The sequence below is a fragment of the Saimiri boliviensis genome, chromosome X, assembly GCF_048565385.1.
Source record: "Saimiri boliviensis isolate mSaiBol1 chromosome X, mSaiBol1.pri, whole genome shotgun sequence".
Lineage (NCBI taxonomy): Eukaryota > Metazoa > Chordata > Mammalia > Primates > Cebidae > Saimiri > Saimiri boliviensis.
The window spans coordinates 51,877,510-51,893,997 of record NC_133470.1 but is presented as its reverse complement, the minus strand read 5'-3'; the positions used below and the strand labels follow the sequence as shown (position 1 = coordinate 51,893,997).

The following is a 16,488-nucleotide window of genomic DNA, read 5'->3' as shown; positions in this document are numbered from 1 at the left end:
CAAAATGAAAGGCACAGGTAATTGAGGGTGGCATATGGTACTGATAAGCCATGCACCTCACAGGCTTTTTGTGATGCTTTAGTCATATAATGAACAATGAAACACTTGTGAGGTATAATGGGATATTTAAGTGTAAAACAATGTTACCATAAGTCAGTGAGTTAATATTATTCTTGCAGGAAAATGCAGATAGGAAATAAGTATAAAATCCAGAAACTGGTTTAATATCTGCAGTGCTGGCCGGGCGCGGTGGCTCAAGCTTGTAATCCCAGCACTTTGGGAGGCCGAGGCGGGTGGATCACAAGGTCGAGAGATCGAGACCATCCTGGTCAACTTGGTGAAACCCCGTCTCTACTAAAAATACAAAAAATTAGCTGGGCATTGTGGCGTGTGCCTGTAATCCCAGCTACTCAGGAGGCTGAGGCAGGAGAATTGCCTGAACCCAGGAGGCGGAGGTTGCGGTGAGCCGAGATCGCCCCATTGCACTCCAGCCTGGGTAACAAGAGCGAAACTCCGTCTCAAAAAAAAAAAAAAAAAAAAAAAAAATATCTGCAGTGCTCATCTATGCCATGATAGGAATTATAAGAGAGTGTAGAGCTGTAGTTTTTGGGATTTGAAGTTGAGGAACTTTTTATCTATTGGTAGTTTAAAGTTTACATTAACAATGTCATAAACCTGGACCTGTAACTGGCCACCTTTGAAAGTATATAGAGAAGATTTGAATGAGAATAAAGGTACCACAGAGGGGAAAGCAAATCACAAAATGAAACAAGCAAAAACTTTATCATGATTATAACATTTGAATCAATTTTTTTTTTTTTTTTTTTTTTTTTTTTTTTGGAGTGGAGTCTCACTCTGTTTCCCAGACTGGAGTGCCCTGGTGTGATCTTGGCTCATGGCAACCTCCATCTCCCGGATTCAAGTGATTCTCCTGTCTCAGCCTACAGAGTATCTGGGACTGCAGGTGCCGCCCACCACCATGCCTGGCTAATTTTTGTGTTTTTAGTGGAGACAGGGTTTCACCGTGTTGGCCAGGCTGGTCTTGAACTCCTGACTGGAGGTGATTGGCTCACCTTGGCCTCCCAAAGTTCTGGGATTATAAGCATGAGCCATTGTGCCCATCCTGAATCTGTGGATGTAGAGAGGCTCTAGGCCTCTTCTTCCCTCTGTTTCTTCCAGTATTACTAGCCAATATATTGCTTTCACTTTCTGGCTCTTACAAAAAAAAGGAAAAAAAGATTTTAATTAATGTGTTTCTTTGTTCTTCTTTTTAATTCCCATAAAATTCTGTACTAGGAGAGGAAATGCCAATTTTGTACTTAGATGTATAGAAGATTGTTAACTGGGTATATGGAAATTAAGGATATAAGCGTATACAGACAAGGACTGGTGGCAAGGTCAGAACAACAGAATTTAAGAGCTGTGCGGGCCTTAGGATTATCTAGTCTACCTCCTCATTTGTACAGAGTATGAAACAGGTCCAGAGAGGGGAAAAGTCCTATAGGAGTCAGGTCTTAAATCAGTATGTCTGACTCCCAAGCCACATAGCTGCTACTCCTTCTCCTTCTTTTGTCCCCCCTGCCTTTTTTTTTTTTTTTTTTTTGGTAAAGGAGATAAAATGTTAGAGATATACTTTTAGTTCTTATTTTATTCCAACCCCATTTTTTCCTTTAGTCACTAAACTGTAGTTGATACAAGTTTATTTTTTTACTATATGTTTATCCCCAAAATATATCTGGTTTTTGTATTTTAAACTTTTACCCATATAGTGTACCATGCCAGTATTTCTGTATCCTGCTTTTTTCGCTCTATTTTTGTGACCTTTTCATATGGATATATAAAATGCCATTTTGTGCCTATACCACAATGTATATATTCCCAAAGAATGAATATTTAGGTAATTGTCAGTTTGAGTTTTGTTTTTTCAGTCCTTGTTATAAAATATTCTTACACATTTTTTCCTTTTGCACATGAGTTTCTGTTGTGTATGTGCCTAGAATTGCTGGGTCATAGAGTGGGTACATTTTTGATTTTGCTAGAGAATTCCAAACTTCTCTTCAGAATAGTGACATTGGTGTGTCAAATGGAACCAGAATCTGCTCTGAGTACATCACAAGGTTTAGGGAGGATCCAAGAAAAATGAGAGTGTGAAAACACTTTTGAAGTTGTTGACAATGCTGTGCCATGAATCGTGAGGAGGCAATTTTAAGTCAGTGTGTGGACAACAATGATCATAGGTAGATATTGGATAAATGACCAATTCTTAATGAAGTCTTAATTTTATCTACCTTAGGATCATGTCCATAGAATCAGCAAAAACGATTACATTTAAATATGTCTTCATGTTTTGTGAGGGCTTTAGATCTGATGTAAACATATAAGAAAAAAATCATTTTTAATATAGCTGGAAGAGACATAATAACATCAGTTTCTGGGCAGAAAATCAGCCCTATACAAATTCTAAAGGCCAGTTACAAACTGGACAAGTTTTAACATGGTTTAGAATGTCTTCACAGGAAACTAGCCCTGTGCCTTTGTCTCTGAGAAAAATAGACAAATGAGTCAATTATGTGTTTACAGTTTAATTCATATTCAATTATATTTTGCAGCTTAAAATGCCATTATTAAAAAAATAAGAACATAACAAAATAAATCTCACTTGGAATTTTTTTTTTTTTTTTTTTTGGCTGGTTGATTATCTTAGTGTACTTTTCTTTTAACTGTGTTTTGGTTTCTGGGTTAAGATGGTAAAAAAAACTGGTGATGATTCATCCACTTTTATTCTCCCACTGAATAATTCATGATGGACTGGAGAATCTCAATGACTGGTTCACCATACTCTGGCAGAAATTCCTACTGACTGCCATACCTTGAGTAAGAAACTCTTGGTAACCAATGCAGACTCAGACCTCTTGAAAAACGAAAAGCAGGGCCAAGTTGGATAAAAGTCAAAATTACCGTTTGCCAAATTACATTGTTGGGTTTCGTGGAACAGCTAGGACTCATATACCTAAAGATAGTGAAAAGATGTATAGAGGTTACTGAGGTTGGAAGTATATGTTGAGTTTAATCTAACACGATAATCGACAATGGCCTTTCAATGAAGATTTAAGAAATTTGGAATCTATTCTGCAGGCAGAAGGGAAAGTATTGATGATTTTGAGCAGTGACAGTAGGATCAGATGCATGTTTTAAAAGGTCTAGAACTGTAAAGAGTATATGTATATTAGGACTGGAGTGGCTGGAGGCTGGGAGACAAACTTATTGCAAGGCTCCACATAAAATCATATGGACCTCACTGAATCCTATCATCAGGTAAATACTAATAATTAAAAGGGTTTCACCATTTATAGAGCTTTCAGATGATTTATCCTTAATATTATTATCCTCACATCTGCTGATGAGCAAGCCTCTCAGGGTCTTCTGCTCCAGTTTTGCGATGGTAGCATGTTCCTGCTTCTGGTGGTGCTAAACCCTGGGCAATCATCTCTGCTAGGAACAGCTGTTCTTCGTGGTGACTGCTGTGAAACCAACAGCATGGCCTCTTTTCTATTTAGTCCTAAGAGTGGGCATAAGGTAAGCATTTGTAAGATTTTACTGAAACTTTTGGAGTATAAAAAGGAAAATGCTACACTGAATATAATTACAACTATTCAGGCACAGGCCCATCCCGGAGTCTCTTACCAAGTTGACTCTCCTGTTTGTCTTTCTTTTCTGCCTTCACGTGGCTTCAGACAGCTCACCTTCCAACCACTAGAAGTGTTTACAGCATCTCCACATCTCTCCACAAGGTGGAGTTCAAGGCCAAATTTTTCACTAGCCCCGGATACTGGAAGGAGTATTTTTTTATTCATTTGTATTCAATGTAAGGCCTGCCTCCTAGGTCTTTATTTCCTCTTCACACATTAAATCTGACAGTGGCAACGTATTCCCTGTGGAGGAAATTCTGTCTAGGCCTAAAGCAGTGTGGTCTAGCTTTATGTTTTGATAAAGACAATCACACAATATCCAATATATTTCCTACATCACATGTAGGCCATCAACAGTCTGATTAAGATGGGGCTATGTCAAATCGAACACAGCTTCTAGACATCAAGTGATTATAAACTCCGGAGGTTCTGTCTCACTCATAGCATCTGCCTTAGCTTGTTTTCTGTTACTTATAATAAAATACCTGAAAATTTATTTTCTAAAAAAATTATTTCCTACAGTTCTGGAGTCTGGGAAGTTGAGGATTGAGGGGCCACATCTGGTGAGGGCCTTCTTGATGTTAGAAACTCTGCAGTCCTGAGGTAGCACAGGGTATCATATGGAAGGGGGCTAAGTATGCTAACATGGTAGCTTAGGTCTCTCTTTCTCTTCTTATAAAGCCACCATTTCTACTTCCATGATAACCCGTCAACAGATTAATCCATTCACAAAGCCAGAACCCTCTGATTCAATCACCATACCTCTGAAAGGCCATACCTATGAATACTGCCACATAGGAGATCAAGTTTCAACATAAGTTTTGGAGGAAATATTCAAACCATAGCAGTTTCTGTGTATTTGTATGTATGCATGCACACATGTGTGTAGAGACACAGAGAGAGGACTAGAGAGGCAGAGATACCTATACATATATACACCTGTACATTAAATGCAGTTATGTACACATATACAAAGTTGTAAAAATGGAACCATAGTATATATCCTCCTTTAAAAATTTCTCCACTTAATAGGACGTAACATGTTTGTAGGTTCTTTTATGCAGAGTTACTTCTTTTATAGTATTCCATTATGTGAATAAAGCATAATTTATTTAGCAAATCCTTGTTGATACATATTGGGACAACTTTCAAAATTTGGTTATTATGAACAATGCAACCAAGAACATTGTCATACACATATTGTTATACCCGAAAGAGTTAGAAGGAAAGTGCCACACTCTGAGTTCCAATTGAGAGTCCTTTATTACCGGCGACCCTCCTGTTCAAAATCTCTCGTCCTCCTCTGATTTCCTTTTATACCTAACCTAGAAGAGAGGGGAGAAGGAGTCTAGCTGAAGCGGAATTTTACAAAAGCAGAACAAGCAAGTTAGTAGGAGGAAGCTGGTAACCAGGAGGCAGGAGGTTCCCATAGTTGCTGGTTACTAAGAGTATTTCCATCCAGTCATCAAGGAGGGTAGCCGGGGGACTTTCCTACAGTCAGTCACCAAGTGGGGGAGTTTCACAATAGCAGGTAGACTTGCCAAGCAGGATATGGTTACAAAAGTTACAGGTACTGAGAACAGGTGACCCGAACCTCAGCGGTTCAAGGCTCTGAATACAGAATGACCCAGTAATGCACCTGAGGGGACCATGGCAGGGAGGGCGAAGCTAAGCTGGAGCTTGTCAGGCTTATTTCTAAAATGAAGTCAAGTTAGTTTATTTCAATATATTATGTACTTATACATGAATTTTAATAGGATGAGCTGTTAATATAAATATTTATTTCTTATCTTTCCAGGTAAAATATTGTTAGGTACTTCCTTTGGAGTTCTAGACTCAGGATGAGATTACAGAAGATGTGCTCAACATCCTCCTTTGACCTGGTCCCAGTTTCACCATATTTGATAGATGCTTTACAGTCTCTGGTAAGGAGGTGTGGAATTCTCTGATTTTATTATAGTTTTTAGGGAATTTTATTTTATACATTTCAACAAAAAAAAATTTATAAATAACAGCTCTACTGAAAGCTGTGTTTTAAATGAAAAGATATTGGTACTTTGTGAACAAATACGGTGCTTTTTCTTTCTCTAATTATTGGCTATCGATCTTATTTTATTAAATATATACTGACAAATTTATTTTGGTCCATTTATTTGAGTTCAAAGACAATTTCATACTCTTCCCAGTGAAATAGTCATGGGCCATTGCTATCTTCAAAAGAACTAAATATATAAGTAGCAGCTCTCCTCAAAAAAAATGACAAAGTCTTCTTTTCCCTTTAGAGCATAAATTTCAGTGGCTGGTAAAACTATTTTAGCAACAATATGCTCACTTCTTCTATGATATTTTTTTCTTCTCTACTAAGTTCAAAGTTTCTCTTAGTAACCATAGCAACTCAAAATTGTTTCTCTACCTTACTGAAGTTGCCCTCTTCCACTGATCATTAGGACATTCACTTTTAGAATCATTACTGTTTCTGCCTCTTGTTTTGAAGGCAGCTTTTAATTTCCTCAAATAATTGCAATGGAACAAAAAAATTGTTCTCTTTTTTACATATGTGCACTTTTATAAGAGATGTAATGTTTTTAAATAAAAATTTTAATTCATCAAAAGCATGTCTCTAACAATGTGAGGGTTATAAAGATTAATAATAGCAGAAATATCTGTGTACCAGTCACTCAGAATAATTCTAGTTAGATATAGTTGTTGTAAGGACAAAAAAGAAAATAGATCTAAAAAGGTAAATAAGTGAGATCATTGCATTGTTCCTTACAGTTTAACAAGAGTTGTTTAGATAGGACCTGCTCCACACTTATCCAATCCTCCGTTTTCCACTGAATTTCCTTTCCAAACAATGCAAAATGTTTCCAATATCTATCACAATTTCATAAAAGCTATGATTCCCAACTTATACAAACTGTCCATCAAGATGTTTTCTCTCAAATATCACATTCTTGAGCCAAGCCATTAAAGACTTGGACTGTGACACAGTTTTCATTCTGAGGACCATACACATCTGTGTAGTAATTACCCTCACTCCCATTTAGTACCCTATACAGGGAATCCCTATGGCCTTAGGCTTACACACACAACTAGGAGCTATAAGGACCAGAAAAAGTGAAAAGTGATCCATTCAGTAAAGAACTTTCATTGCCTACCACAAGAAGAAACAATTCCACAGGAAATGGCTTAGACAGAGTCATCCCAAACCCAAGCCAGCTCTATTGGCTGGAAATCAACTGTGGAGTGCCAACCCACACTAACCAGCCAGCCATACCCAGCGCTTTCATTCTCATAAAAGACTAAACTACTGTAAACCCAAAATAAAATTATTAGCCCCCCACCTCCACAAGCCATCTGAATGGACATCCTCTTCTGCCAGTGTACTCTAAAATTTAACCTGAAAGACTGGTTCAGGATATGACAGAAAGTTGGGAGGTGGGGAGGGGTCAGACCTGCCTCATTATATCCTCCAACATTAACATAAGCACAGACCTTAAATGTGATAAGAAACATAATGTATTCTCTCTGAAGCCTTCTACCTGGAGGCCCCATCAGGATGATGAAACTTTGGTGTCTACAACCTCATACTATAATCCAGACATTGCATTTTATTGATAATAACTCTTTCAACCAGTTGTCAATCAGAAAATTTTTAAATCTGCCTATAAATTGGAAGTACCCCCCTTCCAGTTGTCCCGTCTTTCTGGACTGAATCATTGTATATCACAAATGTATTTAAATGATGTCTCATTTTTCCCTAAAATGTATAAAATCAACCTACACCCCGACCATCTTGGGCACATGTTCTCAGAATATCCTGAGGGCTGTGTCACAGGCCATAGTCACTCATATTTATCTCAGAATAAATCTTTTCAAATATTTTACAGAGTTTGACTTTTTCTCCACACTATGCCCCTATCCTCTGTCCCCAGTCACCACAAAAACACAACCCCCAGCTCCACTTACACCCCTATCCCTCACCCATCCACTCAACAAACCCCACCCACACCTTCACACAGCATTCCACTCTTATCTCCCAAACTCAAGAACAAACCAATCAGCCGCCACCCCCACCCCCTGCACACATTGCAGCTCAGCCAATCAGACGGTGTCTTTCTGAGGGTCCTGTCAGCCGGCCTTTTTCCCTACCTGGGGGATTTACCACACAATAGAGCCCAGTATACAAGTGTAAAGCCAATTTCTCCTGGGCCAGTACCAGCCTGAAAAAAGGGAGGGGCCAGCCTAAGGGCCTCATCTGCTAGGAAAGGTTCCCAGCTATTCCCACTTGGAAAGAAGCCGGGAGAGATCAAAATTCGAGCTGATTTGTTAGTTCTCACTCTTCTGCCCCTATCCAGACCTCTGCCCTGTTGCTTTGTAGGGCAAGTTTTTGTTTGTTTTCCTTGTCAGCTGCCTAGAAACCCTGCCTGCTGCCTAGACAGAAAAGTTTCTCAAGACAGGGGAATTGCAAGGGAGAAAGAGTAATTCACACAGAGGGGCTGTGTGGAACACTGGAGTTTTATTATTACTCAAATCAGTCTCTCCAAGCCTTCCCTAGGATCAGAGCTTTTAAGGATAATTTGGTGGGCAGTGCTGATTGGTCGGATTGGAGATGAACTCATAGGGGGTCAAAGTGAGTTTCTCATGCTGCCTTCTATTCCTGAGTGATCACAGAACTGGTTGAGCCAGATTGCCGGTCAGTTGGTGCCTGGAGTATAGGGTCTGCAAAATATCTCAAACACTGATGTTAGGCTCTGCAATAGTGATATTATTCCAAGGAGCAATTTCGGGAGGTTCACACTCTTGCACCCAGAGACTTCATGGCCCCAAACCATAATTTCTAATCTTATAGCTGATTTGTAAGTCCTACTAAGGCAGACTCAGACTGGTCCTCAGGTGAGAAGGGGTGATTTGTTTTGTTTCGCTTTCTCCTTCAGGAAAGGGCGATTAATGGTTTTTAAAAGTTAAACTATAAACTAAATTCCTTCCCAAGCTTAGTTCGGCCAATGCCCAGGAGTGAACAAGGACAGCTTAAAGGTTAGAAGCGAGATGGAGTGAGAGTGAGTTAGGTCTGATCTCTTTAACTGTCATAATTTCCTCAGTTACAATTTTTGCGAAGGCGGCTTCAGCCTTGCTGACACAAAGCCTATGATTGTTTTCAAGGTTACCTGACTCACATGGCATTTTTAAACTGACCTAGGCCTGCGTTTCTCCTTCCTCTCTTGTCCTAGTAGCTGTATAGGACCAGACTGTGATAACTTGCATTTGCTTTTGTCTTTATCTATTGTCCTGTCTGCTTTTGTGATTAGGATATAATAAAGGAGTTAGAAGCATTCCTTCACATTTCTCCAATTGGCTCTGCTGACTTTTTATACAAAATTGGTATTTGCTCTGCTAGTGCATCTGAAAAATCCATCCGTATATTCATGTGTCCATTGTGGTGGCGCCGTCCAAAAAAGCTGTGACTATTAATATATTGGTATGATACTAATTTATATGATACTAATAATTGATGGTGTCATAAAATGGAAGAAAAGAGAAAAAGCAATGTGTCAATTCAAACTTTCTAGGTGAGACTGCACCTCAGAAGGTCTCTGACCTATAGGACACTCTTAAAATGCTTCCCTCTTGAATAAAAAACACTTTTTCAGCCTGGCAACTAAAAGCCTTCATGACCTGTGTCCTTTTCCTTTTCCGCCTCTTCTATTTATTACTTCTGCAGCATTTACTACAGTTTCCTGCTCGTTTTGCTTCAGGCCATGCCCCTCAACATACCAAGTGTTTCAGGTCTTCCTTTTGTATTTGTAGTTTCTCCTACCTGGAGTTCACTTTCTCCATCTGCTGGGTAAAATCATGCTGATTATTCTAAACTTTCATAACTTGTCTCTGGAGCCTTTCCCTGAAGCTGTACTTAGAGAAGTTATCCCCCTTTTTTCACTCACCAACCCTCTGAGAACCCCACATATCTGAGACAGGTCTCAGTTAATTTAGAAAGTTTATTTTGCCAAGGTTGAGGACTCATGCCCATGACACAGCCTTAGGAGGTCCTTAAGACATTGTGCCCAAGGTGGTCAGAACAAAGTTTGGTCGTATACATTTTAGGGAGACAAGAGGCATCAATCGACATGTTTAGATGAACTTTGGTTTGGTTTGAAAAGGCAGCATAACTAGAAGCAATGGCAGGATGAACTTAAGTGGGGAGGGGACTTCCAGGTGATAGGTAGATAAGAGACAGATGGTAGCATTTTTTTGAGTTTCTGATTAGCCTCTCTAAAGGAGGCAATCAGATATGCATTTATCTCAGTGAGCAGAGGAGTGACTTTGAATAGAATGGGAGACAGGTATGCTCTAAGCAGTTCCTAGCTTGACTTTTCCATTTAGCTTAGTGATTTAGGGGCCCCAAGATTTATTTTCCTTTCATGCCTCCATCCCTCTGTTACAGTATTTACTACTGGCAGGGTGTGTGTGTGTGTGTGTGTGCATGTGTGTATTATACACATAACATCAATATTCATTTACTGTCACCTCTAGGTCCTTGGAAACTGACTTTAAGTGAAATGTTGTATGAGGAAACAAATTTTACCATAGGGTAATTGATATAAATAACTGCTCAGTTCCTGTGGCATATTTCTGGTCAAAAACCTCACCAGACTTCTAAATGAAGACCCCAAACACATCTAATATTAACATTGAGATAAACATAAAGTAACAAGTAAGATAATTATTTACCCAATATTTGGTGAATCAATGAATGATGGTGGTCATAGTGGTCATGGGTTAAATCAGGGAATAAATATTTGCAAAGGGAAAATTGTAATGAGTACTTTCTATTGTCAGAGGTGTGTGAACCAGAGTGAATCCATTTTTAATAGCAACTAGGTAAAATGAGGCTGAGACTTACTAGGCTGCATTCCTAGATGGTTAAGGCATTCCAAGCCACAGGATGAAATAGGAGGTCAGCACAAGATACAGGTCATATAGATCTTGCTGTTAAAACAGGTTGCAAGGCCGGGCACGGTGGCTCAAGCCTGTAATCCCAGCACTTTGGGAGGCCGAGGCGGGTGGATCACGAGGTCGAGAGATCGAGACCATCCTGGTCAACAAGGTGAAACCCTGTCTCTACTAAAAATACAAAAAATTAGCTGGGCGTGGTGGCGCGTGCCTGTAATCCCAGCTACTCAGGAGGCTGAGGCAGGAGAATTGCCTGAACCCAGGAGGCGGAAGTTGCAGTGAGCCGAGATTGTGCCATTGCACTCCAGCCTGGGTAACGAGAGAAACTCCGTCTCAAAAAAAAAAAAAAAAAAAAAACAGGTTGCAGTAAAGAAGCCAACTAAAACCCACCAAAGCCAAGATGGCAACAAAAGTGACATCTCTGGTCACCCTCACTGCTATACTCCCACCAGCACCATGACAGTTTACAAATGCCATGGCAATGACAGGAAGTTACCCTATATGGTCTAAAAAGGGGAGGCATGAATAATCCACCCCTTATTTAGCATATAATCAAGAAATAACAATAAAAATGGGCAACAGGCAGCCTTCTGGGATGCTCTGTCTATGGAGTAGCTATTTTTTTTTTAAGTTTAGGATACATGTGCATATATGTTACATAGGTATACATGTACCATGGTAGTTTGCTCCACCTATTGGCCTGACCTCTAAGTTTTCTCCCCTCTACCCCCGCCCTCCAACAGGCCCTAGTGTGTGTGTTTTCCCCTTCCTGTGTCCATGTATTCTCATTGTTCAACTTCCATTTATGAGAGAGAACATGTGGCATTTGGTTTTCTGTTCCTGTGTTAGTTTGCTGAGGTTGATGGCTTCCAGCTTCATCCATGTCCCTGCAAAAGACATAATCTCATTCCTTTTTATGTCTGCATAGTATTCCATGATGTATATGTACCACATTTCCTTTATCTAGCCTATCATTGGTGGGCATTTGGGTTGGTTCTATGACTTTTGTATTGTAAATAATGCTGTAATAAACATACATGTGCATGTGTCTTTATAGTAAAACGATTTATAATTCTTTGGGTATATACCCAGTAATGGGATTGCTGGGTCAAATGGTGTTTCTGGTTCTAGATCCTTAAGAAATCGCCACACTGTCTTCCATAATGGTTGAACTAATTTACACTCCCACCAACAGTGTAAAAGCATTTTTATTTATCCACAGCCTCACCAGCCAAGAAATATCTATTGTTTCTTGACTTCATAATAATTGCCATTCTGACTGGCATAAGATATCTCATTGTGGTTTTGATTTGCATTTCTCTCTTTTTTTTTTTTTTAGACAGAGTCTTGCTCTGTCACCCAGGCTGGAGCACAGTGGCACAATCTCAGCTTACTGCAACTTCTGCCTCCTGGGTTCAAGCAATTCTCTTTCCTCAGCCTCCCCAGTAGCTGGGACTACAGGCCCACACCACCATGCCAGGCTAATTTTTTGTATTTTTTTAGTAGAGATGAGGTTTCAGGCCAGGCGCGGTGGCTCAAGCCTGTAATCCCAGCACTTTGGGAGGCCGAGGCGGGCGGATCAAGAGGTCAAGAGATCGAGACCATCTTGGTCAACATGGTGAAACCCCGTCTCTACTAAAAATACAAAAACTTAGCTGGGCATGGTGGCACGTGCCTGTAATCCCAGCTACTCGGGAGGCTGAGGCAGGAGAATTGCCCGAACCCAGGAGGCGGAGGTTGCGGTGAGCCGAGATCGCTCCACTGCACTCCAGCCTGGGTAACAAGTGCGAAACTCCGTCTCAAAAAAAAAAAAAAAAAAAAAAGAGATGAGGTTTCATCATGTTGCCCAGGCTGGTCACAAACTCTTGAGCTCAGGCAATCTGCCTCCTCGGACTCCCAAAGTGCTGGGATTATAGGCATGAGCCACTGTGCCCAGCTTTGATTTGCATTTATCTAATGATCAGCGATGTTGAGCTTTTTTTCATATGTTTGTTGGCCACGTACATGTCTTCTTTTGAGAAGTGTTTGTTCATATCCTTTGCCCACTTTTTGATGAAGTTAGTTTTTTTTTCTTGTAAATATGTTTAAGTTTCTTGTAAATTCTAGATATTAGACCTTTGTCAGATGGGTAGACTGCAAAACTTTTCTTTCATTCTGTAGGCTGCCTGTTCACTCTGATGATAGTTTCTTTTGCTATGCAGAAAAGCTCTTTAGTTTAATTAGTTTTCATTTATCAATTTTGGTTTTTGTTACAATTATTTTTGGCATTTTTTTCATGAAGACTTTGCCATACCTATGTTCTGAATGGTATTGCCCAGGTTTTCTTCTAGGACTTTTATGTTTTGGGGTTTTACATTTAACACTCTAATCCATTTTGAGTTACTTTTTGTACAAGGTGTAAGGAAGGGGTCCAGTTTCAGTTTTCTGCATATGGCTAGCCAGTTTTCCCCGCACCATTTATTGAATAGGAGATCCTTTCCCCATTGCTTGTTTTTGTCAGATTTTTCCAAGATCAGATGGTTGTAGATATGTGGTGTTATTATCTGAGGTCTCTATTCTGTTCTGTTGGTCTATATGTCTGTTTTGATGCCGGTATCATGCTGTTTTGGTTACTGTAGCCTTCTAGTATAGTTTGAAGTCAGGTAGTGGGTCTTGTTTGATTTCATATGAAATCAGTAGTTTTTTTCTAATTCCATAAAGAATTTCAATGGTAGTTAGATGGGAATCACATTGAATCTATAAATTATTTTGGATAGCATGGAGTATCTATTTTTTATTCCTTTACTTTCCTAATAAACTTGCTTTCACTTTACTGTATGGACCTGCCCTGAATTCTTTCTTGTGTGAGATTCAAGAACCCTCTCTTGGGGTCTGGATTGGGACCCTTTTCTGGTAACACTACCACCATAAACTTCAAAACCATAACAAATATTGGACTCACTGAATGTTTTTATACCTAATTGTTTGTTTGTTTGTTTGTTTGTTTGTTTGTTTTTTGAGATGGAGTTTCGCTCTTGTTACCCAGGCTGGAGTGCAATAGTGCGATCTCAGCTCACCGCAACCTCTGCCTCCTGGGTTCAGGCAATTCTCCTGCCTCAGCCTCCTGAGCTGGGATTACAGGCACACACCATGTCCAGCTAGTTTTTTGTATTTTTAGTAGAGACGGGGTTTCACCATGTTGACCAGGATGGTCTCGATCTCTTGACCTCATGATCCGCCCGCCTCGGCCTCCCAAAGTGCTGGGATTACAGGCGTGAGCTACCGCGCCCAGCCCTACCTAATTGTTTATTGTCGTGCACTTGTATGATTCTAGTATATGCTGCAAATTTTTTATTTGCCAATAATTTGTATTCTTTTCTTTTCCACCTGGCTTATTCCAGTTTAGAGTCTTGCCTATCCAGAGCCTATCTCAACAGTTCAGGGCACAAGGCAGAAAGCAAGATATAAATAATCATGGAAGCAAATTCAACCACCACTTGTTTTCATAAAGTTTGTTGAAACACAGCCATGCTCATTTGCTTGCATACTATCTATAGCTGCAATTGCTATAAAAACAGAGTAGCTGACTGGGTGTAGTGGTTTACACCTGTAATCCCAGTACTTTGAAAGGCCAAGACAAGAACATCACTTGAGCCTTAGAGTTCTAGACTAGCCTAGGCAACATGGCAAAACCACCATCACTATTAAAATATTTTAAAAATTAGCCAGGCATGGTGACACACACTTGTGTTCCCAGCTCCTCAGGAGGCTGAGGTGGGAAGATCGCCTGAGCTTAGGGAAGTCAAGGCTGCAGTAAGCCAGGATTGTGCTACTGCACTCCAGCCTGGGTGACAGAGACCCCGTCTCAGAAATACAAAGAAAAAAAAAAAGAGAAAAAGCAATGTGTGAATTCAAATTTTCTAGGTAAGACTATACCCCAGAAGGTCTCTGACCTATAGGACACTCTTAAAATGCTTCCCTCTTGAATAAAAAATACTGTTTCATCCTGGCAACTAAAAGCCTTCATTACCTGGGTCATTTTCCTTTTCCAACTCAAAGCGAGACTCAGTTGTGATTGCAACCATATGGATTGCAAAGTCTTAAATATTTACTATTTGACCTCTCACATTAGAAAGTTTGCTAAATTGCTGGAACAATCTATGGTAAACACAGCCCCACAGGAGGAGCACTCCGGCCACTTCCCCAGATTGAGGATTGCATGAGAGGCAGAATCATAATTCCTCCCTACTTGGAACATCAACATTTCTACAGATGCTAAGAGGTGCATGTCTGACCTGAATAGCCAAAACCCTGAGACAGCAATGAGCTGGTGAGGGGAACAGGTTTCCTGCTCACCAGTCAGGGGAGCTGAGATAGCTCCCACTTTTTACCCTGGTAAAACCTCAGCACACCTAATTGAGGGCTCCCCCAGCTACCCTCATCAAGGCTGGGACCTTGTTCCACTGCTGGATATTACATCTACCCGCCTGCCTTAGCTACAGGGATATTTTTCCTATTAGCCTGAAGCCTGAATCATCAACTCAGTAAATAAAATACCAGTAAATAAATAAATAAAATGTACACCACAAGAGAATGAGATAAGCTTCAAGAGATCCCTGCCATTTCAACCCGACAAGAGACAGTGAACTTGCCACACATCAAGAACATAACTACTACAACCAGCATCTGGAAATAGCCAGTGTACAAAGACTCTCTGTAACTAAGGAAATCATAAAGAGCCTTCACCACTAAAAGCAACAAAAATCATATTAAGCTAAAATAAACATTAAAGTCTGATGCCTAAGAGGGAAAAAAATAAAAAGAAAAAACACAGTCCAATCAAATATTCAAGAGCAATTTGAAGAAATAGTATATCCAACTGAGAAGGAATTTCAAAAGTAATTCTGGTAATATAACACAACAGGGTTGCATGGCATGCTCAAAAGATCACACTAGCTCCCCAGCAATGGATCTAACCCAATAAGAAATCCCTGAATCACCAGATAAAGAATTCAGAAAGAATTGAGAGAGATACCAGAGAAACTTGAAAACAAACTTAAAGAAATTTTAAAAACAATTTAGGACATGGATAAAGAATTTTTCAGTGAGTTTTCAGTGAGACAAGGTGGCTCATGCCCATATTCCCAGCACTTTGGGAACCCAAGGTGGGTAGATCACCAGAGGTCGGGAGTTCAAGATCAGCCTGACCAACATGGAGAAACCCTGTCTCTACTAAACATACAAAATTAGCTGGGCATGGTGGCCCATGCCTATAATCCCAGCTATTTGGGAGGCTGAGGCAGGACAATTGCTTGAACCTGGAGGAGAAGGTTGTGGTGGGCTGAGATTGCACCATTGCACTGCAGCCTGGTCAACAAGAGTGGAACTCTGTCTCAAACAAAAAGAAAAAAAAAAAAGAAAAAGAATTTTCCAGAGAAATAGATTCCATAAGGAAATCACAGTCAGAACTTCTGGAAATAAAAGACACATTTAGGAAAACACAAAACAGACTGGAAAGTGTCAAGGAAAGACTAGAACAAGTAGAAGAAAGAATTTCAGAGCTGGAAGACAAGGCTTTCAAATTAACCAAATCAAACAATACAACGAAAAAATAATTTTTAAAAAATGAACAAAGTCTTTATGAAATATGAGATTATATCAAATGGCCAAAACTAAGAATAATTAGTATTCCTGAGGAAAAAGAGAATGAGCTTATATAAAATGGCCAACCCTAAGAATAATTAGTATTCCTGAGGAAGAAGAGAACTCTAAAAGTTTGGAAAATTTACTTGAGGGAATAATTGAAGAAAACTGCCCTGGCTTTGCTAGAGATCTAGACATCCAAATACATGAACCTCACAAAACTCCT

At 39.8% G+C, this 16,488-nt stretch overlaps 1 long non-coding RNA gene across 2 annotated transcripts in view; it reads right to left on the bottom strand.

Moving 5' to 3' along the window:
- The window catches only part of LOC104650237 (uncharacterized), a 43,495-nt gene that overhangs the window by 8,741 nt on the left and 18,266 nt on the right, over positions 1–16,488 (bottom strand). For both annotated transcript variants that reach the window (XR_012515727.1, XR_743908.3), the window contains one exon: positions 3,393–3,559. This is a non-coding gene — a long non-coding RNA (uncharacterized LOC104650237). The remainder of the gene's footprint in view (positions 1–3,392; positions 3,560–16,488) is intronic.